The sequence below is a fragment of the Pyrgilauda ruficollis genome, unplaced genomic scaffold, assembly GCF_017590135.1.
Source record: "Pyrgilauda ruficollis isolate IOZ18807 unplaced genomic scaffold, ASM1759013v1 scaffold1, whole genome shotgun sequence".
NCBI lineage: Eukaryota > Metazoa > Chordata > Aves > Passeriformes > Passeridae > Pyrgilauda > Pyrgilauda ruficollis.
The window spans coordinates 18,442,799-18,469,679 of NW_024508100.1; the positions used below are offsets into that span (position 1 = coordinate 18,442,799).

General features: G+C 40.9%; 1 protein-coding gene across 12 annotated transcripts in view; it reads right to left on the reverse strand.

The window, feature by feature from the left end:
• Positions 1-26,881, reverse strand: part of APBB2 (amyloid beta precursor protein binding family B member 2) — a 166,510-nt gene that overhangs the window by 12,420 nt on the left and 127,209 nt on the right. The window contains exon 1 of one of the 12 annotated variants that reach the window (XM_041480003.1): positions 3,989-4,098. The exons of the other annotated variants lie outside the window; for them this stretch is intronic. The gene's annotated coding sequence lies outside the window, so the exon portion shown is untranslated. Of the gene's footprint in view, positions 1-3,988; positions 4,099-26,881 lie in introns of those variants that run through there. 12 annotated transcript variants of the gene reach the window in all.

Genomic DNA, 26,881 nt, shown 5'->3' on the forward strand with positions numbered 1-26,881 from the left:
TATGAAATAAAATTTTTTACTCTTCTCAATAAAATTAAATTGCTGCTATTTAAAACACCTACATTAAAATGATACACATGCAGGAAAATGTACATTTCTTTCCAGATTTATGTATTACAAATTGTAACAAGAATCCTTGAACCACAAAATTATATTCTCTGGGTTTGTTTTAAAATCGAAATTCATTGTTATTCTTGATTGAAATTCATCCAGAATAGCCTACAGGAGATGATTTCTCTGTACTGGCGTGCAGACTTCTCTAACTGCAGGGTCAGGGAACAGATACCCCAGGCTATGGGGAAATCATCTCCTGAGTCTGTAACTTCCAGGCTTCACTCTGCTTTCCTGCAAACAGCTCACCAGAGACTTATGAAAGCAGGAAACACAAAAGGGAGAGCAGCCACCTCTACAGCAGAGCAGGGTCAGAGGCACCTGGCAGGGGGTTGCCATTCACTGTCGAGACTTGAATGTCCATGGGAGCAGAGGAGGAGAAAAGCAAGAGAAGGGACAGGAGGAGGGACAGGAGGCACGTGATGAAAGCAGGTAGATACAATGCCATCAAGACCATCCTCCGGTGGGGTTTTTCCATGACACACAAATATTCCAGTATCATGAATGGCAGAGAAGATGAGATGCAAGAAACCCTGCAGTAATGTGTATGTTAGAAATTACAGATCCTCTGCATTAGCATTTCAGGCTTTTTATCCAGACTTCTTGCTCAAATAGGAGAAAGGAGAATGGCTTATGGCTAAAATAATGTTTGTGACTGTTCAGTTCACTTGTCTTTTTATTATGGTCACACCAAGGAACTTGAAAAGTTAGGGAGAAAAATCCAAAGGTAAGAAAATGATAACTAGATGAAACAAGCAGCATTCACAAACACTGCAAAATCTGTTTGTAAAAGATTTACTGAGGACCATTCAACTACCAGATACCGAGTGAAACCACTGCTTCCCTTCCACCTGCTCCAAATGAAACTGATAGCCCCTTCTCCAGGTGAATATACACCCAACACTTTGGAATCAAATCCTGGAGGAGGAGGAGGAAGAAAAATAATTATTCCCAAGAGTTTTCTCCTTCCCATTTCTCTTATACAGTAGCCACATGTACTCTTCTCTCCTCAGTGATGAGAGCTGGAAGTGATGTGGGGCAAAAAGAATTTTCCCTGTGTTTCTGACAGTTGCTGGAAACCCTAAACACACATTAAAACCTTCCATTTTTCTTCACTCCAAGCGCTTCACCTCACAGAGCTCCTCCACCTCTTTAGCCACTCTCCAGCTATAGCACACTTGGCCACCATGACATTACCCTGGTGATGAATTTTGGATCCAAGTAGTTAAAATGCCCTCCCCAAGAAGAGGGAGGGAGACTTTTGGGAGACTTTTCTTATTTCAGTTTTTACAATTTGAAAATTTATTTCCTTGCAGCAAAAACATCGGTTCTGCATTTTAATAAATTCTCCTTAAATGGTCTGGCATTCACAGAGTGTAGCTTGTTTTTCTAATTCAAGCATAAAGTTTGTAGGGCAAATTATCCCCTGCTGAAAGGCTGTTTGCTTCATTCCTTGATAATGTCACTTGCTAACTCTGAAGGAGGAGCCACGGCTACTTTGTGTGATACTCAGAGGCTTTAATCTGGCAGCCCTAAAACTTACAGCTGCCAGTTTTTCTTTGATGTCTTATCATTGCCACAGTTCTGTGTGCTTCCAAAATTTGTTAAAACCCTCTCAGAGCAGATACATCTGATACACAGCTCAGCCCTTCAGAGCCCAGCACTCCCAAGCCTGGGAGCACTTGCATGACTTTCACTCCAATTTCCTTCCTGCAGCCTGATGCTCAGGCAGCTGCAAAAGCTGCTCCCCCAGCTGGGCTCTCAGGGTCTCAGTGCTGCCTGCCACCTCCTCCTGTGCCCAGGGGACAGCAGCCCTGTCAGCCTTGCCACCACTGCCTCACTAGCACGAAAGGTGGCTCTGAGATGTTACAAATCATTTCCCTCTCTACTACCAAGGGTTTTATTCTACTCCTGGGCCACAGGTTTGCATCAACTGGAGTCACATCAAAGTGCAATTCTCCAGGTCCATGAGCTCTGTTAGCACAGTGACAACAGCACAGATTGTACAGCTCAAATGTATGTCCCATGTTGCTCCTCCTTCCCAGCCTCACTCACAACCACACGGCCAAAGCACCACCACCATGGCAAGGAGGACAGTGTCCCATGTGCCACACCCAGCACTAAGAGGGTGCCCTGGCAGCCCAGGGATGGCAGACAGCAGTAAGTCACATCCAGCTGGGGCTCACTGCTGCCCAACAGCTGCCAGACAGGCATGGCACACTCAAAAGTCAATCAGCAGCTCAGACCTCTGCTTGTTTTATAGATGGATTTAACAAAAGACAGAACTTCTGGGACAGATCGTATGAAAAATCACTGGCCACTGACTTGGCCAACACAGATTGTTCAGGGTGTTACATTGTTTTTTTCCTTAACTACTTCACAATATTTCTGAAATATGCATGGGCAGGGGGCTGCCTTCCTACCCTCGTGCAGCAGTTTTCAAAGAAAAGGCACAGAAATGAGATTGTTTGTCAAGGCCATTACAGTTGCTGCTTTTCCCTGGAAGCATTGTAAAGTGGTGGTTTAACTCCTCAGGATGGCCATTGTGATGAATCCTGAATTTCCTTTAAGTAAATGAATGTGTTATTATGCCTGTGAACCTCTGAACATCCTATTTGCAGCAGGTCCTGTAAATTTGACTTTGACAAATTAGTATTTAGATATTTTTGACAATGCTTCTGTCTTCCAGATCTAATTGGAAGACATGGGCTTTTGTTTAAAAGGAATATTTAAAGATTTAATATAGAAATACATCATGCAGAGATGCTCAAAGCTCTATAACAGATTTAACTGAAGACAGAAGACTACAGCAGAATAGTTAATTTCTCCAGTGTGATTTGTTTTATAAGCAAGGCTTCCTAGTTCTCCTTTGTTCTTTATTATTCAGAGAACACAGCAGTTGTGCACAGACACTACACATGAATCTGCTTGAAGCACACTTTTGCCAGTGCTAGGCTGGAGGGATCCTTGCTCTCCACATGCATGAAACCTACATTAGACTGCAAAACCATAATCACGAAAGTTCAAATATTTAAATATTTTCCTAGGCCAACACTGTCTGAAGAATTGATTTTAAAAAAGGCCTGGAAACCATTCTCATTATATTTCACAAAGCAAACAGAAGGAATAGTCTGCATCTCTAAACTACATTCTTTCCAGCCAGTCCCACTTTCAAGTTTTTGCAATTTAGAAGAGCAAACAAACCCCAAATCTCTTCTGAGGGATGCAGTTCTATTGCTAAGAGCCTTTGGAGTGGCTGCAGCCCTCGTGCTGCAAAGCACCTGACTACAATGCCTTAGTGTCTGTGCTGCCATGAAACAGGAAGCATTGTAGAGAATTCCAAACAATCCCTTTGTACATCCAAACAAATCAAACAGACTGGGGACAACTTTTCTTCAAACTTAAAATACAGGCAAGCAACTCAGACAGACCGAAAACCAAAAATATAAAATAAATGCTTACTTTTTCAAATCTTGCTAAACTTAGCTCTGAAATCCCCTGCTCTCAGGATCATATTTTTTCAATTTTTTAAACAAAAGCTGAGATTTTAACACTGTCTTGCATTTCACATTCCAGAAAACATCATCATCTGAATTTAATCCCAAGACCAGAAGCAAATACTAAAACCCACTGCACCACATGATTTTAAACTGTTCTGTTATTAGAGGGTTTGGGGCCTGAGGAAAAAAAAAACCCAAAACAACCAACAGCCAGTATCAACTGGACAATTCTGTTAACAGCAGATTGAAAAGGTGACAGATATGAATTTACTCACTTAAGCTAAGCTTCTGTTCACTGATACAAGCAAACCAATACAACATTTTTCAGTGTATGCCAGAAGGATAAACACAAAAATGGAAAAATGAAAATAATTTACCTCTCTCTGAATCCAGGGAAGCATGAAGAAACAGAAAGAGCAAGTTAGAAAGCACTCAAGCAGACAGAGCTCCAGCATATGATAAGACAGGGTAGCTGAAAAGTGCTGTACATTTAACATACACTGTTTGTTTGTAGCACAGCATATCTAAGCATACGGCCACTATTTCCTCTCAACACCTTTTTTTTTTTTCATTTAATCTTGTTGCTCTGAAGTTTGTATTTTTGGAAACATGCAGTGAAGCCAACAGGCATCAGCTGAATTAACTGAGGCAGTGCAGACATATCAACAGTGGGAGGTAATAAAGCTTAAAATACCATACAGAAGTCTAGGAAGTAGTATGCAGAAAGTATAAATAGACACAGAAAGTGTATGAACCTTCCTTCTTCCAAAATAACACTTTCTACAGCAGACACTGACAAAAGAAACAAGAATAATTCTTCAGGTTGTGCAAACCTGACATTGTTTAAACTCAAAGAGAAGAAAGATTGTTATCAGTTTTTTGAATGCCTCTTCCAAAAGCTCATGCCCCAAGGTCACTTGGGGTCCTCTGAAAGCTGCACCCTGAAGAAGAGACACCTTGGGGAACAACCTTCCATGAGCACTGAACTGAAGCCAGAGTGTATAAAATCACCACACACCTTCGTTTCTAAAACACTTCAGCAACCACTAACTTTGGTATGATTAACCAACATCCCTTTCCCAAAGGAGAAGGCAGACAGGAGAGGCACAAGCTTCCCTGGCTGGTGGCTGCCCTTCTGCCCCCTCCCTGTCCCCAGACCTGCCCTGCCTGCCCCCTGCCCTGGAGGAGGCTCCCTGCAGGGGCTGGCACCCACCACAGCCTGCTGCCTTCCAGGTCCTGGCAGTACCACGGAACCACAGCAGCGTGAGCTGCCAGGACACGTGAGCTGGTCCTGCGAGGAAAGCACAGCTCCCCGGGATGTTACCACAAAGGGCTGGCTGGGGAAGGACACGGGCTGCTGCCTGATTGTTTGCACCTCTCATTCAACGCTGGACATCACTCTGTGTAAGGCAGAGTCTCTCTACAGGGATAATGGCCATTCTCAGAAGAGAGCTACTTAGTCCTGCTCTCCCACTCCTGCCTCCTGCATGCACCTCACAACTTCCCTTTTTTAAGAAGGGCTTATCTCTAGTGGGCATCTGAGCATGGTTCAGGCACCGTGTGCAAAAATGTGGGACCCTACATCATTCCAGCTTGTAACTGACTCTTGGGGGAAAGAAAAAGAAAAAAAAAAAAGAAGTGGAGCAGAAAAATCATCAAGTAACAAGTAATAAGGCTAGGATTAAAGACAGAGCACACTGAAGGGAAGGGAACCAATTCCTATCAGACATCTCATGTCAGCAAGCTTACAGCAATTGATCTGTTGCTTAGAAATGGCTTAGTGAACAGATCTGGAATAAACATAAGTTTTCTAAAGCAAGTTTTAGCTAAACATGCATATGGTTCCCTAATGCATCTGTCCAAAATGGATGTGTATGCATGCAACTAGTGATTTAATTTTTCTCATGTTGAGATGAAACCTCTCCTGCTGCAATTTGTACCCACTGTCCCTCGTAATAATCTCGATGTGGCTCCTTGTGACGAACAGGAATTCACTGCAACAGCCTCTCCATGGACATGTCAGAGCTCCATCACAGGAGGCTTCACTTGACAGGGTGCTGGACTATTTCATTTAGGCTCACCTTCCCATAAATGGCTGGATCAGATGGTCTTTTCATATTCCTTCCAATCTGGGCTGTTCTATGATTCCATGAAAGCAGCCAAGTTGGAAAAATTATCTGTATTTACAAATGAAATGGACTTTCCCAGAAATTTTACAACAGAAGCATGAAACTTAGCTTCATTGTAAAGAAGAAACACATGGTGCTCTGCTCCACTCCTGTCGTACACTGCCCCGGGAGTTTCCCCTTTTCAATATCCAGTGGTGACCTGTGTGGATCTCCCCAGCCAAAACCCCACTCACTCCTTTGCTTCAGCTACATGGTCTTTCTACTGGGCTTTGCAGAATCAGCATGCTCTTCAACTATTGCTAACATTTTATAAAATAAAGGGTTAAAATCTCAACATTGTAAATATTGGAAGTCTTTCAAATCTAAACACCGTTGATACTATATGTCAGTGCCAATATGAGAATCAGAATTGAAAAAGTAGTATCACTTTCACTTTCTGAGAAAACAGTGTTTCTAAGTAGTATGAGAAGTAGCACATATACGATTCTTTGTCCATTAATCACTGACTTTATATGAAGCAGACAGAGGTTTCCATCTCTCAGAAAAAGCATTATACTGGAGAAAGTGTCCTGTAACTTAGACACCAAACACTGTGGGGAGGACAGGAAAAGAAATGCCTTAGAGACAAAAAACATGACCTGCTGGAGAAAACTCTGAAAGGGAGATCTGTTAATTCCCCAATTGTTATGCAAGATACAACTGGACAGAACAATCACCACTGCAGCTGCCAGCCCAGAGAAAAGAGCACTGAAGGAAATTCAGGAAGGTGAGAGAAAAACAAGCAGTTGAGCTGCTGGACTTCCTCAGGCGTGGAGAAATGAGTGGGGCTCTGGCTGCCGTGGCATGCATATGAATCAGGGGAGGCTACCTCCTGCTTCTAACCAGTTAATTACAGCTTTGCAATTAACCCAACAACTTCTCATAGAGTGTCTTGTAATTCGTTAATTATTTTCATACAAAAGACTATTTGCCTGTATTCTCTTTACATTCTAGTAGCTCAAATATGGTTGAATAATTTACCTTTAAACTTAAATAAACAGATTTTTAAAAAAACACCCCAAGGCTGAAAAGTAGATACGGAAAGTTGCAGTTCAAGTGGCAGATTTTGTTGATTGCTCCAAGTGCCAGAAATGCTGCAAGAGCAGCTGTACAAATGCTTCGGTGTGGTGCCCTACATATCCCTTTCCAAGCTGACTGAGTTAAAACAGGTCAAGCCAGAGCCTGCCAATAACCTGGGAAGACAATCCCCAGAAAACCGTGTCAGGGCTGCTACACAGGATTTGAGATTCATTTCTGAGGGGAAAAGGCCAAGACCAAGAAAAACAGCCCATGACCTTCCAGCCTGCAGAAGTGTGAGAAAGGAGCAAACTCCGAGAGGACAGTGCCTTCCAGGGAAGGTGGTAACAGTCTCTTCCTCCCCATCACTTCTGTCGGCTCATTTATTCCAGGTTGTTTTCTGATTAGTGCCTCTGGGGACAGAGCACCTGCCTCCCAGATCCCTGCTTTCCTCCAGAGTCCCCAAGCCCAGGGATGCAGTGGAGGCAGCAGATTTGTAGAGTGCTGTGACTGATGGGTCACTGCTTGAGTACGAGACCATTCCTTCTTTCAGTGCCAGGTTTGTACATCAGTGACTGATGCAAACTGCGTCCTGGGGGCTGACACTGATGTGCAATGCCCACCCCACAAGTGGAAGGGTGATGGAGATTTCACTGAGAGGTGAATGAACAGCCTTTGACATGGTGCTCATGAGGCTCTATCTGCACTTCTGCATGCAAGTTTAGGCTCACCAATCCATGGAGAGTGACAAACTGGAGTGAGCCCAGCCATGCTTGTTTAGCCTGGAGATGAGGTGGGCTTGTTTAGCCTGGGGACAAGGAAATGGGAGAGGATCTAATTCATGTCTCATGGGAGGGTTTAAAAATAGAGCAAACCCAAGTTTCTTTGCCAAGAGAGTGGGTAAACCCAGAGATATATACTTTAAGAGGCTGTGTACTCTGTTCTTATAAATATCAACCTGAAGTGGCTCTGAGGTAATGCTGAACCCTGCCCAGGTGTGGGCAGGAGGCTGCTCTAGCTGATCTGTTGCAGTCCATTCTAGGGCAACTTTTTTCCCCTGAGTCTGTAACAAAAACACCTCCAAGCACAGATCTGAGATGTCTGTACTGATGGACAGGTGATGCTGTGTTTATGCAGATGACCAGCCTATGGGACTGTCTGAAGAAGGAAGAACGAAGCTGGCAGGGATCAAACAACATGCCCAAGAGCCTCAGCAGCTCAGGTGCCCCACACATCCAAGCCTGTGGCAGGGACAGCAGGAGCTGTCCTGGGCTCCAAATACTCCACAGTTGCTACTCTTGTGTCTTCTGCTTCAACAAGGGCCACTGTAAGACTACAATGAGATGGAGAAAAAAATCACACCAAGACACATGACAGGTTTTGGTTTTGTCACTTCCAAAAAGGTATTTAAGGATCAAGGTGATGTTCTATGCTTGGATGATGTTCTAGTGTGGCACTGCACTGCACATAAGCCTGGGCAAGTGTTAGGAGTTTAATTCCCTGTACCTGGCAGAGGTCTACAGCCCAAGCATTTTGTGACTGATGCATTCAGCTAACTTTGTGAAGATACAGTTAACATTTCACACCTCTTCATGCCTGTAGCTTCCCCTGGAGTCTGGCATACTGCAACTTCCTCAGTTGTCTTTTTTAAGCAGATCAGGAAAAAAAAAAAAAAAGGCTGCCATGTGTTAACTATAACATAAAGAACTTATGTTCTTTATGTTCTAGTTCTTTATGTTATAGGTCTGCCCTGCAACTTCCATGGTCCTACACACACCAGCAGCAGCCCTGATCATCTCTCTTCCTAAGAGATAACAACCAGTTGAAATGTCTTTGCTGTCAATTACCACAGAGTTTTAATGAAGTAAAACATATTTAACTTGATTAAAAATTACAGTCCATTGCATGGGCCTTTCATCTTTATTTACAGTTACAAGTATTTGCCTGAGCACATCCTCTGAGGCACAGAAGAGGCCCTGTTCTGGTTCTCTTATTTGTAATTACCAAGTCTAGTAGCACTTAATGCAACAAAATCCCTATGTAAAACGTAGTTACACCTCAACAACACAACATGAAAAAATAAAGGAAACAACCTTCACTTCTATGCATTGAAAGCCTCCTGTTGCTTAGAGAATGATTATGGCTTTACTTTTGTATGCCATTAGAGAAATAGTTTCTTTTAATGAAAGGAAAATAGCTGTGGTTTATAATTTTTCTAAGGGTTTGGTAGCTTTTTAACAGTTTTTTTGTTTGTTTATTTAGTTTGTTTGTGTGTGGGTTTTTGCTTTTTGTTTTGGTTTTTGTTCGTTTGTTGCTTGGTGTGTTTTGTTTTGGTTTTTTTTTTTTTTTTTTTTTTTTTATTTTTAAGTAGTCCTTAAGCCTTTTGTCTCCCAACAAGTATTGAAATTGTAGACTATTCCAGCAGACTCGACTTGAGTTTCTGGGTCCCTGCCATCACCAGGATGGAGACTGAGTAGAATTACAACTAATGCTTTCTGCATGAATCCCCTGTTCATTGTGGGCCAGATTGTGCCATCAATTTTTAAGCAATTCTCCACTCATAGCAAAGAAGAGCTCTGCTTAAAAATTGATGGTTTGATCTAGCATTCTGTTGCTAATTATATATTATGAAACCTACTGTAACCTAATCAGATTCTATTTTTAAAAGAAAAAAAGAATTAGGCACCCTGACAAATCCACATTTTGTAAAGACTAAATGTTACTCTTAAAACCAGAAGAGTTTGTTTTTCAGCAGAGACTTTCTGAATCAGTAAGCCCCACTTACTGGAGCTTTTGTTATTTTGTCAGGTATCAATGTGACATCTAGCTATGAAACTATGAAAGTTTCATAGTTTGGTATCTCACAGCACATTGGTATCTGACAGCCAAGCTTTGTTCCCTGTTATTCTTAAGTGCCCTCCATAAACAAGCAACATCAGGTCATTTTGCCATTCCTTCAGGGTTTCCCTGCTGTGCACGCACTCAGTGACTGAAAACCTGAGATTAAAGAGTGGGTGCACTTAGAGCCCCCTGAAGCACACAGCCACCCCAGGTGCCTCCTCTCCTGATGTAAACCAGAGACATCTTCCATAATACACTGCAGATCATTTCCCTCTCATGAGGACATGTTGGCTTGTTAGGGAAAACAAACACATTTCTGCAAGCAAGAAAAGAATGTTGAACAGCAGGCCACCTTTCCCCCACATCACTAGAGCACCATTTAAGATGGATTGGTTGGATATTCCCAGGCAGCCAGCAGTAGGACAAGAGGACACTGTCTAAAGCTGCTCCAGGGGAGGTTTAGGTCGGACATTTAGGAAGAAGTTCTTCCCAGAAAGGGTGATTGGGCATTGGAATGGGCAGCCCAGAGAGGGGGTAGTGTCACCGTCCCTGGAGGTGTTTAAGGCAAGCCTGGATGTGGCACTCAGTGCTGTGGTCTGCTTGACAAGATGGTGTTGGGTCACAGCTTGGACTCTGTGATCTCAGAGGTCTTTCCATCAACCTGGTTGATTGTGATCTGTCATATAACAATTTCTGGTTCAAGTTATTAAACAATTACTAAATTAAGCCATAAAAGTATTTCCAATTTAGGAAAATTCTTAAAATGTATAAAGAAGGTTTTAATATCACACCAACATCAAAATACTACCCAAAAATAAAAAAAAAGAAAAAAAAAGAAAACGGTTATGTTGTTTCATTTGGCAGACACCAATAAAAGTTCTGGGACATGCCAGTTATTTGCTAATAGGTGGAAGAGAAACAGAACACTTTTTACTGACTTGATATCCCTGATTTAGAACTGTTAAATCTCAGAGTTGACCTGTATGTCTCTTGATCAAGAGAATAAGGCTATTGCAGCAAATTTAAGCTTTACAGTGCAGTTGAATCAATACTAGCACTCTAACATCAACTCTATCAGAACTTTTGTCCACTGTAACAGTCTTACTTCATGTCATGAAATACAGGAAACTGTGAACGATGAATCAGAAAGCCTTGCTGAATTCCCAGCAGACTGCAACAATACAAGAAATACCACAGACTTTCAATACACACCTTGATTATCTAAAATACTAATTCAAATGGTTTGTTCTCCATCTGTATTACAACTGATCTACGTTTAAAATTTCTTCATAGAAAGGGTTTATGCACATACACCCATTTGTTGCAAAAGGGAAAACTAACCGGTACTTAAAAAAAGAAAAACTAAAACGAAACAAACAAACAAAAAACCCCACAAAAAAACCTTAAAAAACTATAACTGGCATTACATATATCTTTCCCTTTTGCTCTTTTAAATTCTTATGAAAATAAATAAAACTATAACTGGTATTACATAAGAAAATCTCACTATCTTTCCCTTTTGCTCTTTTAAATTCTTATAAAAATAAATAGGCCACTTTTTACTGAGAAATGCTCCAGGGCTAAATAATGTTCTTTTCCTCACTCACAAGTTGTTATAATTACATTAACCACAAAGCAACAGCTACAAGAACGTAATTAAAGCCATAGTTTTAAAAGATGACACAGATCATGTACTCCCCTCATAGACTCAGCTATCCTTTAAGAAAGCAAAAATTACTGCACAGAACAGGGAGAGCAATGAGGTTCCATAATATGCAAGAAACCTAATTGAAGAGTGAAGCTGCTGAGTTTAAAGAAAAAGATAAATGTGTTTGTCTCTCTTCCTTCCCCATGCACCCAGCATAAGGATTCAAAGCTATATATCAATTAACAAATCAATTAAATTCTCCTGCTGCAATTTCTTTATAAACTCGGATAGGATTAAGCAAGCACAGAGACCTCAAGGCAATAGATTTCATTTAATCATGAAGTTTCCTCTTCTGTCAAAAGAGCTGCTAACCATTGCACTTCAACCAAATATATTTAACATGCATGCATACCCACATATAGTGCAATACTTCTGCCATTAAAGATGTTAATTTCTTTTGAAGATTTACACAGATTGTTCAATCTTCATTGTCAATTATGGGCTAAAAAGAGAGAGCCCAGACTGTCTAGCTAGAAGTTAGCTGGGAATTAGCCATAAATAATTATACAGGTGGTGTATGTTGGGAGCGAAAACACAGAGCTCTCTTCGCTTTAGCAAATGAGGTCTCCGCTGTTCTTAACTACAGCATCTTTTCATACATTAACATGGCATTAACGGGAAAACAAATTATGATCAGCCTCTACAGAATCAGGCTGCTCAGTATGCAGTCAGTAACCACAGCCAGTTTAGGAACATGTAATTCTGAGCTGAACACAGTCCCCCAAACCTATTAATCATCAGGATCCATAGTTAGCTTACTGCTCAAATGAGCAACATCTGAAGGGATAAAGGAGAGGGGAGAACAGCATCAAATACTTACCTCTCAGCACACAGTCCAGCATTTCTGCTACAGCACTCTCCTCAAGCTTGTTAAGTGTCAGCTCTTGAAGAAAAGAAATCTGACTTGCCTTTGTCACACTAGGAGCTGTAATTTGCCTTGCAGGCATCCACACAGTAGCTTTAGACTAATAGACCACAGCTTTGAAAATACAGCTCAAGACAAAGGCTACACTAATGCAAAACTGTTGTCTGGGGGGTGGGGGGGGTGGAAGGGCTGAGGTTTATTCCTTGTCACTTTTTAAGTTTCTTACCTTTTTGTTGCAGCTAACAGGAATTAAACGCCAAGCACGTCATACCAGACACCAAGTCAATCCCCATCTCCGTTAGTTGTATCTGGGCATCCGACAGCCGCGTCCTCGCACTTCAGCGACGGGGGCCAAATACCCCTGAGAACAGCAGCTCATTCATTTTGCATCGGCTTGAAGCACACCGCGCCAGCTCCCACTCTCCCCACGGACTGTGCACGCTTGTGTTTGGCGGCTGCAGCTGGGAGTGAGTGGGTGCTGCTCCCTGGAAGGCCGGCTCCGGCAGGGGTGTGTCCTTTCCTCCCTTCCCAGCCCTTCTGCCGCTTCGCTCCCCGCGCTCCGACCCGCAGCCGAGGGCTCGCTCCTCGCTGCTACGCATTGTGTTTCTAGCCAGTAAACTTCAAAGATTAATCTTTTGTGACAGAAGTAATCTTTTGGGGTAAGCTGAAGCGTACAGGGTGTCCGCCCCTCTCAATTTTCCAAAACCTCTGCAAAGCATTCACAATGTAGCTCTGTACTGAATGCAACAGAGAAAGTCTCCTTAAAAAGACAAGAAAGATTTACAGCTAAATCCAAAAATTCAGACACAAGAAACATTTACTTCAATGAAATTACATCTGCTTATGCTGAAAGTGAGATTTATCCTTGAGCTGTAAAAACAAACGCATCAAATAATTTGATTTTCCAGAACTGGCACATGCAGTAATAGTAAATCAAATTTAGAGGTGTTACTTGCACTAAAGGTTCCTGGAGCACTAGTTTTTATCAAAACTCCCCATTAAATGTGCTCAGTCAGCAACAAAAGAGCTGCTTCTGGCAGGGACTGCACTTAAAATGTATCAGGGCTTAAACCCCATTTCAGGTTATTCAGCTTTCACAGCTACCTGCAGCACTGCACATCACTTCTCAACGCGGTGGGAAGACTGGAGGAAGGCAAACTCTGACCAAGGAACAACCCCAAGTTTGCAAGGACATGGTCACCACCCTGCAAATCACTCTTCTCCATCCAAGGGAATTTCTCCCTCAAATGTGCCAGCAGAGCTGTCTATGGGATCACACCAGGAAAATGAGCCAACATGAAAATGCCCACCAACAACTCTCTTTAAATTATCTGAGCCCAACCTGAGTGAAAGTAGAGCAAGGAACATGACCATGGATATTTCCACCAGCAGAGCTGAGACAGTGAAAAGCAGTTAAGGACAATTTTCTGGCAGTTACTTCTTTCAGCCACACAGATGTATAATGAGCAGGATGTTTTTTTCACCTCCTAAATATACCCTGAGAGTCTAGTGGGATGGATTCCTTCCTTCCTTCCTTCCTTCTTTCCTTTCCTCCAGCTTATCATCACGAAGGTTTGGCAGGACCAGTTATGCTCAAGCAACAACCTGTGCCATCCCAAAAGCTTTCCACTGATTTCCAGGGAGTAACAGGAGGGAATTTAATAAACAAATCTGTTGATGCTGGCTAAGATAAAACAGCTCCAGCTCCTCCTTGGATGTGCTTAATGCCCAGTGCTAAGAATAATTCAAATCCATGTAATAATTGTCCAAGCAACTTCTCAAAAGTCTTGACACAAGTGTGGAATTCACTTGTGGGGAAAGAAAGGGGCATTTTATGGACAAAGTGGCACCCGAAACTGGTTAATGGGCTAAAATATAAACATATTACATTTATAATCTAGGTTCCAATACACATTCAATGTAATTTCTTTACATTTGAAAATGAGGACCCAATTGATTTGATAACTATTAACTATGACAACAACCCTCTTCATTGCTGTTGTCCTCTTTCAGTCTTGGTAAGGAGAATACAAGAGGGTATGGTAGATTTCCAGCTGGCCAAACAACAGCACTCATGAGAACAATGTCAGACTTCTACTTAAAAGGCTTCTAAGGAGAGAAGCCAGATTTTGTCATTTTAATATGCTGGAACAGTTTGTGGGAGAGAACTGCTCTTCCCTGACCATCCCTCAGTATGAAGAGAGAAAGAGAGATTCAGCAAAACTTTATAAACCTGTAAAAAAAGTATAATTAAAACTAAATCTCAGTTTTCAAGTTATTAGTTGAAAATAGCTTTTCAAAAAGTGAACTGGGATTAAATTCTAATCCTGTGTTGGTTTTGATATTTTGTTAGATGCCACACTTACTGCCTGCGCACCTGCCAGTAATGATATGGCTAGACACAAATGTGTTTCAAGGATTAACTTGCTCTGGTTTCAGCATTTCATCTTCCCTTGCCCCACACCCTCTGTTCCTCCAAGTTTGTTACTTCTAGTTGATGCGTATGAAAAGGGCAACAGATTTACCTCTGCCACTAGACATAGGAAAATAGGAAAAATCTCCCAGGGCTTGATCAGCCGGCAGTTTCTGAAAATGAAAAACAATCTGAGCCAAATCTCTTCCCATTTGTGCACAAACAATTTGCTTAATAACTACAACTGAGTTGCTGTGGCAAAACTTAGCTTTACCAATTCTCAATCACACCTAAAAACGTGAATTCAAACATGAATAAAAAACTTTAGTTATAGGCTTCAGGGTAATGGTGGTGTCATCCCGTTTCTGATTTCTCCCAGTTTATTTGGACAAGTTTTATTCTGAAAATGAAAGGTGAAGCTCACACACAAGTCTTCTTTCATGAACTGTACTGTAAAGAATAAGCTTTGAGACCAGTCCTGGAAGTCACAGAACTTGCCACACTGGATGCCAAGTTTGGCTGACAAGCTCTCCCTAGCAACAACTGCTACCAAAAACACAGTGAAAAAATTTCCAGGACAAACACCACACTGAGTCCCATTTCCCACTGCCAGCCAGGCACTGCGAACTTACAGCCAAATCCCTTGGCAGGAAGGATTTTTGTACTGCAATTTACCTGCAGGTTGCAGAACAAATAAGCTTACAGCAACAAATGGGTCAAGTTTACACCGACAAAAACATCACCAGCAGCCAGCCCTGGCATGGGCTGGAGAGCTCTCGGCTCAGGAAGAGCTGACAAATTCAACTCCTGCACTGCCAAAGTGCCAGATCAAGGCAGAAGGGGTGTTTTGGGGCATGCCTGGTGTATAAATGACACCTGTGTTGTTCTAGGCTCTCCCAGCTATCCTGTGCTGCCCTCTCATGGGTCCACAGCTGGGGTCTGTTTCCCAGGATGCTGTGCTCCTCACTGGGGATGAGGTTCAGCCAAGCTCTTCATGAGGGAATGGGTATTTAACACTGGAAAGAATCTGGGCACATCTCCATGCACTTGGTAGCAATGATGTGCCCAATTCTCTGGTTAAACTGCCAGTGAACAGCAGGGCACCTGAGCAAATGATATTAGCTTATCCTCTGGACATGGGTGGGATCACGTTCTCCCTAAACTGATCAAATATTCCCATTGCACGGCCAGAATCTGTATCTCAGAGTGAAATACCAACTATCCCATCACATACAGCCCATGTAAGACTAGCAGAGCTATAGATGGGCTGAAGAAACAAAAACACTTTCAGCATCTGAGATCCTCATACTTATCCTGAGCATGTGGCAAGGACTGGATCCAAAGGTTTCACATACACATAATTTTGAAGAAAAAAGAAAATGAGTTTATGAGTATGCAACTTGGATTCAGGTTGCAGTTTGCTTCAGTTTGAGCAAAAGGAAAATTATATTATAGCAACATATTCATACTGTGAGGCCAAGAGTGTATTTTAGTCAGTCCTAGCATCTGCACTCACACTGCTGGCTCACAGCTGTACCTTGCAGTCCTACACATGATGTAAAAGCCAGAGCAGGTTTGCATCCCAGCTCATGCTACTGCAGCACTCAAAAGCTCCACTTCTGCCTCACAGGAAGAGAAACATATGCTTCCCAAACTAGCCCTGCCTTTTGCTATTCTGAAGCATCCGTCCTATCCCTGAAACAAAACATTTTGACACTTCCAGGAAACAAAAAATTGTCCCTTTTGCAAACCTCATAGCACTACAATATGCTTTAGTCTTTAACAACCTAGAAACTTAAAACCTCCCCTCATCATGATCATCTACTCCCATCACAAATGATTGCACAGTAACAGCAGTGCCAATCTTCTAATTTATCTGAAATTTCCTATTATTTTTGAGAAGAGGTGAGAGGCAAGTGAGGAAACATTTCAGAAGGTTTAAATCTTGGATTCAGGCAGGTGTATGTGAATCTCCGTACACATCACAAAATGAGTTTCCAAAATCCATGGATGGATGGAGAAAATTCTAAATACTACCTTGAATCCTAAAGACTCCAAAGTGACAAAAAGAATATAGCATTTGTGAATGCCTGAGGTGGCAATACTCCAGAAAAGCTTTGTTTGTCCTTTTTACATTAAGGTCCCTGAAGCCATGTATGTACTCAATAAATGAACAGAGGGCAAGAACAATTGCTCAGTTTGCTTGTCTAATCCATCTCATTATGTTCCTTATGGTGGTTGAGTAAAAGCAGAGATGAAAAGCTATTTCCCTAAATAAATACACACAAGTGTCCTCCAAATAGGAAAAGAAAAAAAAAAAAAAGAATCTTTCTTAGTCATTTATTTTCTCGTGGGTGTGGGTACTATCAATCTTGAACACATATCTACATTGTTGGAGATACATACATGAAGTTTCTTTAGGTTCTTCAGACACTGCAAAAAAGGAACAGGCAGAAAATAAACGTTTTCAATTGATGAAGAAGGACTGCTGAAACACAACTGCAAAGCAAATGCAGTTCAACTGCCCCTTAGGAAACTGAACTACACCTGTGACAGCTTTCCAAAGGAAGGACCTCCACTGCCCCTTCCAATCTGAGCTACTAAAAAATAATTCTGTAAGTACTCTACCCTACCTCTTTCTGCACCTGGTTGGCAAATACAGCATCATTGCAAACACTGTGCATACTGCTGTGCCAGTATGAGGTACCCCAGAACGCAGGCAAGCTGACTTTCACAGGGTCTTGTCTGAAGTGGAAAAACACACTTCACTGACGTTAAACATAGGATCAGGAGAATATGATGTCAAATGTTGAAGACAGCCACCTTGCAGCCCTTTAAATCTTTCATACTCTTTTAAAAACCACAGTAGGCTCTTTACTTTTCCCCCTGCTATTTTTGGCTTGTATGAGAACCTTAGTCGTGCTAAAGAAATAACACTTACACCATCCTGATGCCACTGAGGTACTACATTAATTTTGCTGAGTAATATTCAGGTCTTGGAGGTCCACATTTGTAAGTTGTGGACCAACTCAACTCATGGTGAAGCTAATAAAAAACTTCCCATCAATTATAAGGGAAATAAGGACACAAGTGTCATCACTGTCATCAGAAGAAGTATAATGCACATGACTTTTTCAATGTCACTAGGCACAAATTTCTTTAAAAAAATACAGATGTTAATGTAACAATTTCTAAATACAAACCAAGTCAGTCAGTAAATAAATCCCTAAACACTTAAGACACTTGAATTATCTGTTGACAAAACTATTTTCATTTGCTCAAATTAGTATTTAAATTTCTGCTAATCAATCTGCACATATCAAAGAGGCTTCAGCAGGCAATCTATCTCCATTGCCAGACGCCAAATTGTGCTGAATACCCCTGACAAACAAAGGCCCTTTTCCCTGGTGAAGCCAGTGTTAGTAAAGAAGCCAACATACTATTCTCAAAATTAAAATCCTGAAGTGAAAATGCTTTCTAAATACATGGAATGGATAAGACAGTATATGTTATGATTTACATAAAAATGCACTGCATATAAATATTTGAATTGCAATCATCTAGCAGCAAATGTGAAAAAGCATCCAGAGGTAGATGTGACACTTAAATAATTGAAGAGCTAAATTGATAGCAAGAGAATCCTCTTAGAGGCACATTTCAAATTATTATATAAGTGCAGGTAGTCGAGTTTGTGACCGTGCATAGAGAGAGACACAGGTCAAAGCCTGCACCTCATTTTGGTATTGCATATAGCAAGTGCCAGAAGACATTCAGTGGTCTACAAATATGTGCACATGTCACAAATCTTCTTGCTATCAGGAAAACAATCATGCAAATATCAAAAGTTTTTTATGTAGGTGGATATAAATATTTACACTGTAAAGGTGTGTATAGAAACATCCTACTCTCTCTCTAACTCACAAGTACAATACTGGCATAAGGTGTTTGGACAGGAAGAAGAGCTACACAGGTCACTTTCTGTCTGTATTTTTGCTTTTTAATTTGCTACATTAGAAAGTTGTGAATCTCCCATATTTTATTAACTAGCATAACAGTGAGACAATTGAATTAAATACTTTCTGCCACACAAATATTTTTTTCCTCTCAATTATTTTTTCTGAAATTATTTGCCCAGTAACAATTTTTATAAAGTCAAAGTTTTGCTTACAATAGAAAACAATAAGCAAAGTAATTACCTGTCTTACAAAAGGCTGACATTTTCAAGTGAACCACCACACAAAGAAAAGTGTTTTACTGCTCATACAAACATACTACAATCAAGGTTGCCGAGAGATTTATGAACTTTTAGCCAGCAAAGTGTTAGTAAGTATTCATGGCACAATTTTTTGTAAAACATTGCTCTTTTCTTCAATGGCCTATGCTTTCTTTGGCTTTTCTCCTCAGAAGGTTTTTTATATGTTCACCTTAGTACTAACTGAAGAGGTTCAATATACATTAGACTAATGAAGTGAAATCACTAGTAGACTAATTTGGCTTTCTCTCATGTGCTACAGAGGCCTTAGACTAGAAAAGGTCTTGAGATGAGAACAAAAGAATACAAAAAAGTTGCTATTGAGTCTGTTTCGTTATGTTTTTAAGAAAAGTGTTATTTAATTGACATGCATTTATTCCATAGGTGGCTCCCTCTATACACAGTCCCTGTGCTGATATAGCCTCTGAGAGATGTGTAATTAAAAGCAAGTTCAGCACTGCTGAAGATAAAGGGGGTGAATGAAAGGCAGGCACCTTCAATTGACTCCAACTGGTTTGGGAAGGAAGTTGGGATTTTTGTTTGCACAGCCTCCTTGGAGAGGAATCAACAGAAGGAGTATGCATCCAAGTGATGACCACACAAAGTAAATAAGGTAAGTTTAAACCATCTTTGACTGTGAGGCAAGATCAAAGTTTCTAACAAGGTGTTGAAATCTAGGAGGGTTGTAGAGAGTCTGGGAGGAAGATGGATGTTTCTGGTGACAGGTACAGAGCTGGACAGCAGCCGCTTTTTGCATCACTTGCATCACTGTTTTGCCATGGAGTTGAAGAACCTTTTACTTACAGAAATCCAGCCTGGACACAGCATCTGCTTAATTAACATGCAGAAAAAACAACAGTAGTAGAACTGATCAGATTTCCAGCCCGCAATGGCAGTCAGTAGCTCTCCTGAGCCACAGACACTTTCACAGCTAGCTCAGCTGTTCTCAAGGGACCTCTGTGATAGCTGCTTAAATTCATGGATTACTCTAGCTGTACCCTAAGTGTTTGAGTTTAATAGCTGAAATAACAGGGAATGTGTGGAGATTTTCTAGCACAAATTTCTAAAAAGGCTTTAAGCCAGGGTCTCAGTCCATATGCCACCTTATTAATTGAGACAACCTGACTATATCACAGTGTTTATTTGTAGTCCACATCTAGATATATCATTTGTCTTAACTGAAACTTTTACAGTTGAATAATTTCAAGTGCTATTTAAAAAGGTTCAGGCTGGAGATCAGGAGGAATTTGTTTCCAGAAAGAGTGACTAAACATTGGAATGGACTGCCCAGGAAGGTGGTGGGGTAACCATCCCTGGAGGTGTTCAAGACAGGACGTGGCACTTGGTGCCACAGTCTAGTTGACAGAGTGGTAACTGCTCTAAGGTTGGATTCAGAGATCTTTTCCAACCTAATTGATTCTGTGTTTCCACGTAATATTTTTTTCATCACATTAGAGAGATAACTCAGAAAGGATAGAAGGATACTGCCCCAGTTGAAGCCACCAACAAAGGAAAACCATTGGTGCAAAACTACAGCTGTTTCAAATTATATAATATTTCAAGTCAATACCAGCCTATTTCAATGCATCTTCAGTCTACTGTGTCTTTCATGTTAAATCCCAAAGCTAAAATAAGCCAGTTTAATGAATCAAAGTATGAATGCACACATGCAGCATTTTGCACCTACCTGACCATGTTTGCTTTAAAACACATCAATTCTGTAAGCTTGACTGGATTCCCCCTTTCACAGCTGTATTGTTTCGTTACTCCCTCCTAGAACCCACTGCACCTCCAAACAATAATGCCAGAACGTATGGGTATAAATGAGAAGTTTTGCATAAATAACTACTTAAATTATTTTTAGTGAGAAGGGAAAATGCTACCAAAATATACAGAAAAGGAGCTTCAAATGCAGCTGGCTTAGGGAAGAAGAAAAAACAAAAGATAACTGTAAAAACCCAGCTAAGAAGAGAGGTCAGAAAAGTCAGTAAAATCCTTTTTCTCCAGTGTAATCCTTCACCTATGCCCTATTTATGTGATTCCTTACAGTATGTTTTGTCCTTATTCCAAGGTTACAGGGACCGAAGGGAATAGGCGATATTGATTAATGGTGTTTCAGAGATTGAAGAGCTCAGCTGAAATTACACATTCTTTGAGAGGTGTTATCTTTTCAGAAGAGCAGGTGCAAACGCCATTTCAGTTTTAATTTATTTTCTGCTTTTCTCAACCATGTTGCTAATGCAGAAAAGAAAGTTTATTATTCATTATCTTGTGCAGTTTGATAAGCTTCTCTCATAGAACTGAAAACTCAGAGCACATTCAATCATCACCTCAGAGGGAAGGCAATCCAAAAAAACTTAACCACCTTCCTGAATGATGCATCTAGAAGCCACTAAATCTGCATTTAGACACTTGATTTTCAAAGACACTGAATGTGCAGAGATCCTACTGAAGTCAGTGGACAGCACAGGTGTTAAACACCTCTGAAACCCAGACATTTTTGTTAACCATGGAAAAAGCAAGACATCATCCTATTTTTAATTCCCCATATTCCGAGGAATTTGAGCCACAACTTTATATCATATCGTCCCCATTTGCCACAGATTTGTCCCATTTTTCTTATATCACCCCAAAAGTTTTATCTTGTCCTAACAGCTCCTGAGATAACAGAGCTCAGATAATTCATATTGTTATCAGGACTCTCTTCTCTTTCAGCCTTAGAGGATTATGTCCATCTGACCTGGGGCATCTATTCATTTAGTTGTCTGCTCTCCCCTTCTGAGGCAGATTGAGTCTCATCGTGTGTGCATCCACTGTTTTACTTCTTCAAGGCCCTGTCTGCCTTTCTCCCCTTTCTGAATCTCAGCTTCATTCTATTCCTATGTCTAGGCAGCAGAAAAACAGCAGCAGTTCAGAGAAGCAGGGCAATGGATATCCCCACCTGATAAAATGGGGCAGAGGAAGGAGCACAATACATTCACATCATCCAGTCAGAGTGTCTGTGGTCAGAAAACTTTAATATCAGAGGTCGTGCCTGTCCCATTGCTTAAGAACCAAAAGCAACCAGGCTCCCTCCTCTGCCTGTCAGGAACACACACAAACTGCACACTGAAAACAAACCTGCTCTGTGTGGTGCCAAAGCTAGTGGATGAATAAGACACATGCTGTATGTTCTGTCCAATACACCAGGTGCCCAGCCCATCCAGTTCCAGATTCAGACCCATGAAGGATGTCTCCTGAATTCACCAACAGCCCTCCTTGCCAGCTGACCACTGACTATTTCAGCTGGATACACTGCTGTTGTATGAAGTCACCAGGAGAGAAGAAACGGTGATCTTTCAGGCAGTTAAATTCTTTAGATATTTTAAAACTTGTGGTGGGCTTTGGACTGGTGGAAGAGCAATGAAGATAAAGGAGGATTCAGGGAAATGTGCTAACGGAATCTCATTTAAAAACTGATGAGCCATTGCCTTTTCTCTCTTCCTTGTTAGTGAGCTGCTCAGAAAGCAAAGGGCATGCACCAGCAGTCCAGGAGGAGAGACAAAACCCAACCTGAGGAATGATTAATGTACAGTCATGCTCCTCACAAGTGAGAAGAGCAGCCTTTTTACAGCCTCAGTGCATCCTGAGGCTGTAAACACGCTTTTAATGACAAGGAGAAAAACATGGCATGTATGGCTTGCTAAGAAGCAAACACAGCACTGACAATTATTCACTGATACACCTGTGACACCTCCATGTGACAATGACCTTAGTGATCCTGAAATCAAACTATTTATGCAACTGCAAGGACTGTTCTTATTTACAAATAATACTAAATGAAACATCATGACTGTTTTCAGAACAGCAGGAGAGGAAGACTGTACAAAGGACAGTGGTTTTTGACTTTTAAAAATCACAAGGTATCACCAAGTCTGCCAAAGGGTTGCACAGGACATATATTTTCCTTTAATGACCATATATACATATCAAACACAGGAGCTCAGTGTACACATACATGCATACCTACCAATTTTTGGGAATCTGCTTTTGCTTATGGTTTTATGAAGGCACTCCAGGCCTTTTAAAATCAAACATATTTTACTGACTGATGAATTGAAAACAAGGGATGAAACAGAAAATCACCACACAACCCCAGTTAACCAAATGAGGAAGCCTTTGTTTACCCCAGGATTGTTAAATAAGATTGTTAAATAACTCCAAAGGTCAGGATAATAGTGTAACCTATGTAAAGAGTGATTACAGTCTCCTGGAAAACACTTCTGCCTGAGGTGAGATAGCAGCCACATCCTCAGATTAAACTTTCATCAGCAGATCTCTGTGTTTCATCAATCTTTCATTATGGCAGAGCTTAGAAAATCATCTGCTCATGTGTCATTAGAAAATCTCTTCATCTTCCAAAGCAGAAACTACCCAAATAAATTAGTACAAGCAAAAGAGTTAAAAGGAGGGCCTGCAGACCATTTTCAGGTTCAACAGATCAAAATACAGGGAAATATACACTTCTACAGTATTTTCAAATACTACCATTCACAACAAACCCAATATGTTTTATTATACAGGTTCTTGGACTAGGAGATATAAATAATTAAGGAAGTTCATGTGCAACAGCTTCCAGAAGAATTTCCCACCAGAAACTGGGATTTCATCAACTTTATCAACACTTAATCCACCTAAGCAGCAATGTGATCCCTAGCTTTTTTCTGGTGATGGCAAACCCATAATCAGGGAAAGTTGCTTTTGCAGTCAGTGAATGGCTTTGGTATTTCTCACCTCAGTAGCAACAGGAGATTTTACCAGGATGAATGCAAGGGCTGTGGGCTAATGTATACATGAAAAGAGTTGCAGTGCAGTTTCCAGCTCAACAATATGGTTTTCTCATCTTGTGTTCTCCTTTTGTCTCAAAATGTTTTTTCTTGTGTGTTAGTGCTTCTTCAGCAAATGCTACATCTTTTATGCTACCTCTCAAAGCATGTTTCCTACACTGAACATCTCTACACCCAAAACATATTGTACATCTGATTATGCACTCATAAGTTTGTTCTTTCTGCTTGTCATTTTGATCTTCTGCTATTCAACAACACACATTCTAAATTTATTTAAAAGTAATAGCTACACTACTTTTCCTACAATCTTGTTCTTTAAAATGGGTCAATAAAACATTAAACAAATTAAATTTCAAAAAGAATGTGCTCCAGTCCTGAAAGTCATAGACACAAAATTTCTGTAAAAGCACCTATCAAAATTCTTACAAATTGCTATGAATAGGAATGTTCTGAAATAAAATTTCATATGATGAAGAAACGCCAAATTTCAATAAAAGTGGCTAAGAACTTTAGTGTGCCAGCAAATGAAATATTAAATCTGGTTTTGACTTTGTGTTTAATACCTAAACACAATATATATTAAAATTTAATAAATTATTTCTTGCTGCTCTTTACAGCAAGTGCTCAAGAAACGTCATGCTCTCTAGAAAGAAGAAATGTTCACTTTGAACACAGGAAGGCCTACTCCCAGTACTGACAGTAGAAACATGAGAAAAAATTAGTTTATTTCCTCTACCAGTTTCTCTGTATTGTCAGTGTCACGTACAAAACTTCCTTTCAGGAAAACAGTTGAGAAAGTGGCTACCTTTTATGACCAAAAGGAACAAACCCTCGGTTTGAGGGGTTCTTGTTTTTTGTACTTTTAAAATTGGACCTGTACTTCTCCCACATATTCCATATCTCAACATTTTTTCTTGATAGAGACATAAGTTTCTGCAGAAGTCTTAGCAGAACTGGAATTCATCTTTGCTATGGAATGAAGAAGGGCAGGAGTGGGATCAGAGATTTCCGATGCCTTGCACGCAGCTTTTGGTAAATGTTGTGGGGCAGCACAGCAGGTCAGAGCACAGAGGGTGACCTGTGCACACACAACCCCTCCCAGCTCCTGCCCTACTGATGGGGCTTATGTTCATCTAGGAGAGTCTGCTATTGCCCCCCACCCCCAGATACACTTCACACAACATTATTGGTGCCACATGATTGCAAAAGGTACATTTCTCTTAAATGTTTCCTAAAAGCATCCAAGACCAGTTCTTTCTTTAGGAAAAGCAGGTACCCAGCCAGAAGAAATATGATTCATTATATTCTTTTATAAAGAACATAATGGAATGATTTTATTTCACAAAGGAATGTAAGTATTTGGGAAAAGAACTGTAAATGCTTAAAAGAATTCATGAAGATCAAAGCTGGCATCTTTTAATGAGTAAAGCTGTATAACATTTAGGTGCCCCTTAAAACGCTCTATTTATTTTCTGACCTAAGCAAGGTACTACAAAAACTAACTTGAAGGGAAATGTGTAATGCACCCATTTTCTAACGCAAACAAAGAACTCTAATGGTTTATTCATTAGGAGTTAAAACCTTTTTACTTCCCAGCATTCCAAACTGGATTTGCCCCTTTTAGATCTCTCAAAAATCCATACCAATGGACATGAAAACCAGTTAACCCATGCTCAATTGACTATCAGTCATTTTTAAGAGTGAAAAAATGAGAAACCTTTAGTCACCTAAAAAATTAGTCACCTTCCCTTTTAGGAATTTAGCCATTGGTAATCAGAATCTTTGAGACAGATAAAACAAGTTTCAGAAAATCTTTTACGGGGAAAGATTTTTCATGCTTGAAATTACATTTGCTATCAAAAGTTAAGAGACAAAAAAACCCCAAACCCCTACTATTGCAAGAATCTTGACAATCACAGAAGGGCTTGGGTTGGAAGGACCTCAAAGATGATCTAGCTCCAACTCCCCTGCCTTAGGCAGGGACACCTTTCATTATACCAGGGTGCTTAGAACTCCATCCAACCTGGCCTTGAACCTTTCCAGGGATGGGGCATCCACAGCTTCTCTAGGTAACCTGTTCCAGTGCCTCACCACCCTCACAGGAAAGAATTTCTTCCTGAGATGTAATCTAAACCTCCTCATTTTCAGCTTGAAACCATTCTCCCTTGACCTGTCACTACATGCTCTTGTAAATTGTCTCACCGCTGATACTGGGGGTTGTCCTGACCCAGAGACAGCACCCTGTACCTGGTCTTGTTAAACCTCATGAGATTTCCATGTCCCCACTTCTCGAGCCTGTCCAGGTCCCTTTGGATGGCATCCTGTCCTTCAGAAGTGTCAACTGCACCACTCAGCTTGGTGTCATCAGCAAATTTGCTGAGGCTGTATTTAATCCCTTCATCAATGTCATTAATGAAGATATTAAGTGACACTGGCCACAGTGCAGATCCCTGAAGGGCACCACTTACCACTGATGTCCACTGGGACTCTCAGCCATTGACCAGTAACCTCTGAATTCAACTATCCAACTTTCATATCCATCCAACAGTCCACTCATCAAATCCATCTCTCTCCAATTAAGAAAGAAGTGTAGTGGGAGACTGTGTCAAAGGCCTTTCAGATAAATGACATCAGCAACACCTCCCTTGTCCAATAATGTGGTTATTCCACCACAGCCAGTATTGTCATGCAGGACTTACCTGACCATTATCAAACACGTTCACAAAAAGCAGAAGCTTGCTAGTGTTACTCAATCCTTATCATCATTTTCTCAGGATGCGTACTGTGCTAAGATCCTGGACTTTCTCAGTGTGAATGGCAATGTTTTCACTACATCAAAATGCCCAATCAGACTGGGAGACAGCCCACTGTCCTGCTCCAAATAAGTAACTTTCACAACGCTGTTTCCACAGCAATATTACATGATGAACAAGAGATCAGTCAGGAAGGAAACCTAAAGAAAGACTGTTTCCAGGGTAGAAGCACACATTCCTCATTGCGTCCTACCACAAGGAACAACTTCAGTTCACAGGCAACGCATTTCAGGGACAAACCTTGGTTTTTTGCAACACCCTTGGGGATTTTCCTACATCATAGAAGTAATAGTAATGACTTAAGACCATTACTTTTCCCTCAATCCAGCTTTTTTCTCCATCATATTAAATACCTCAAGAAAATATA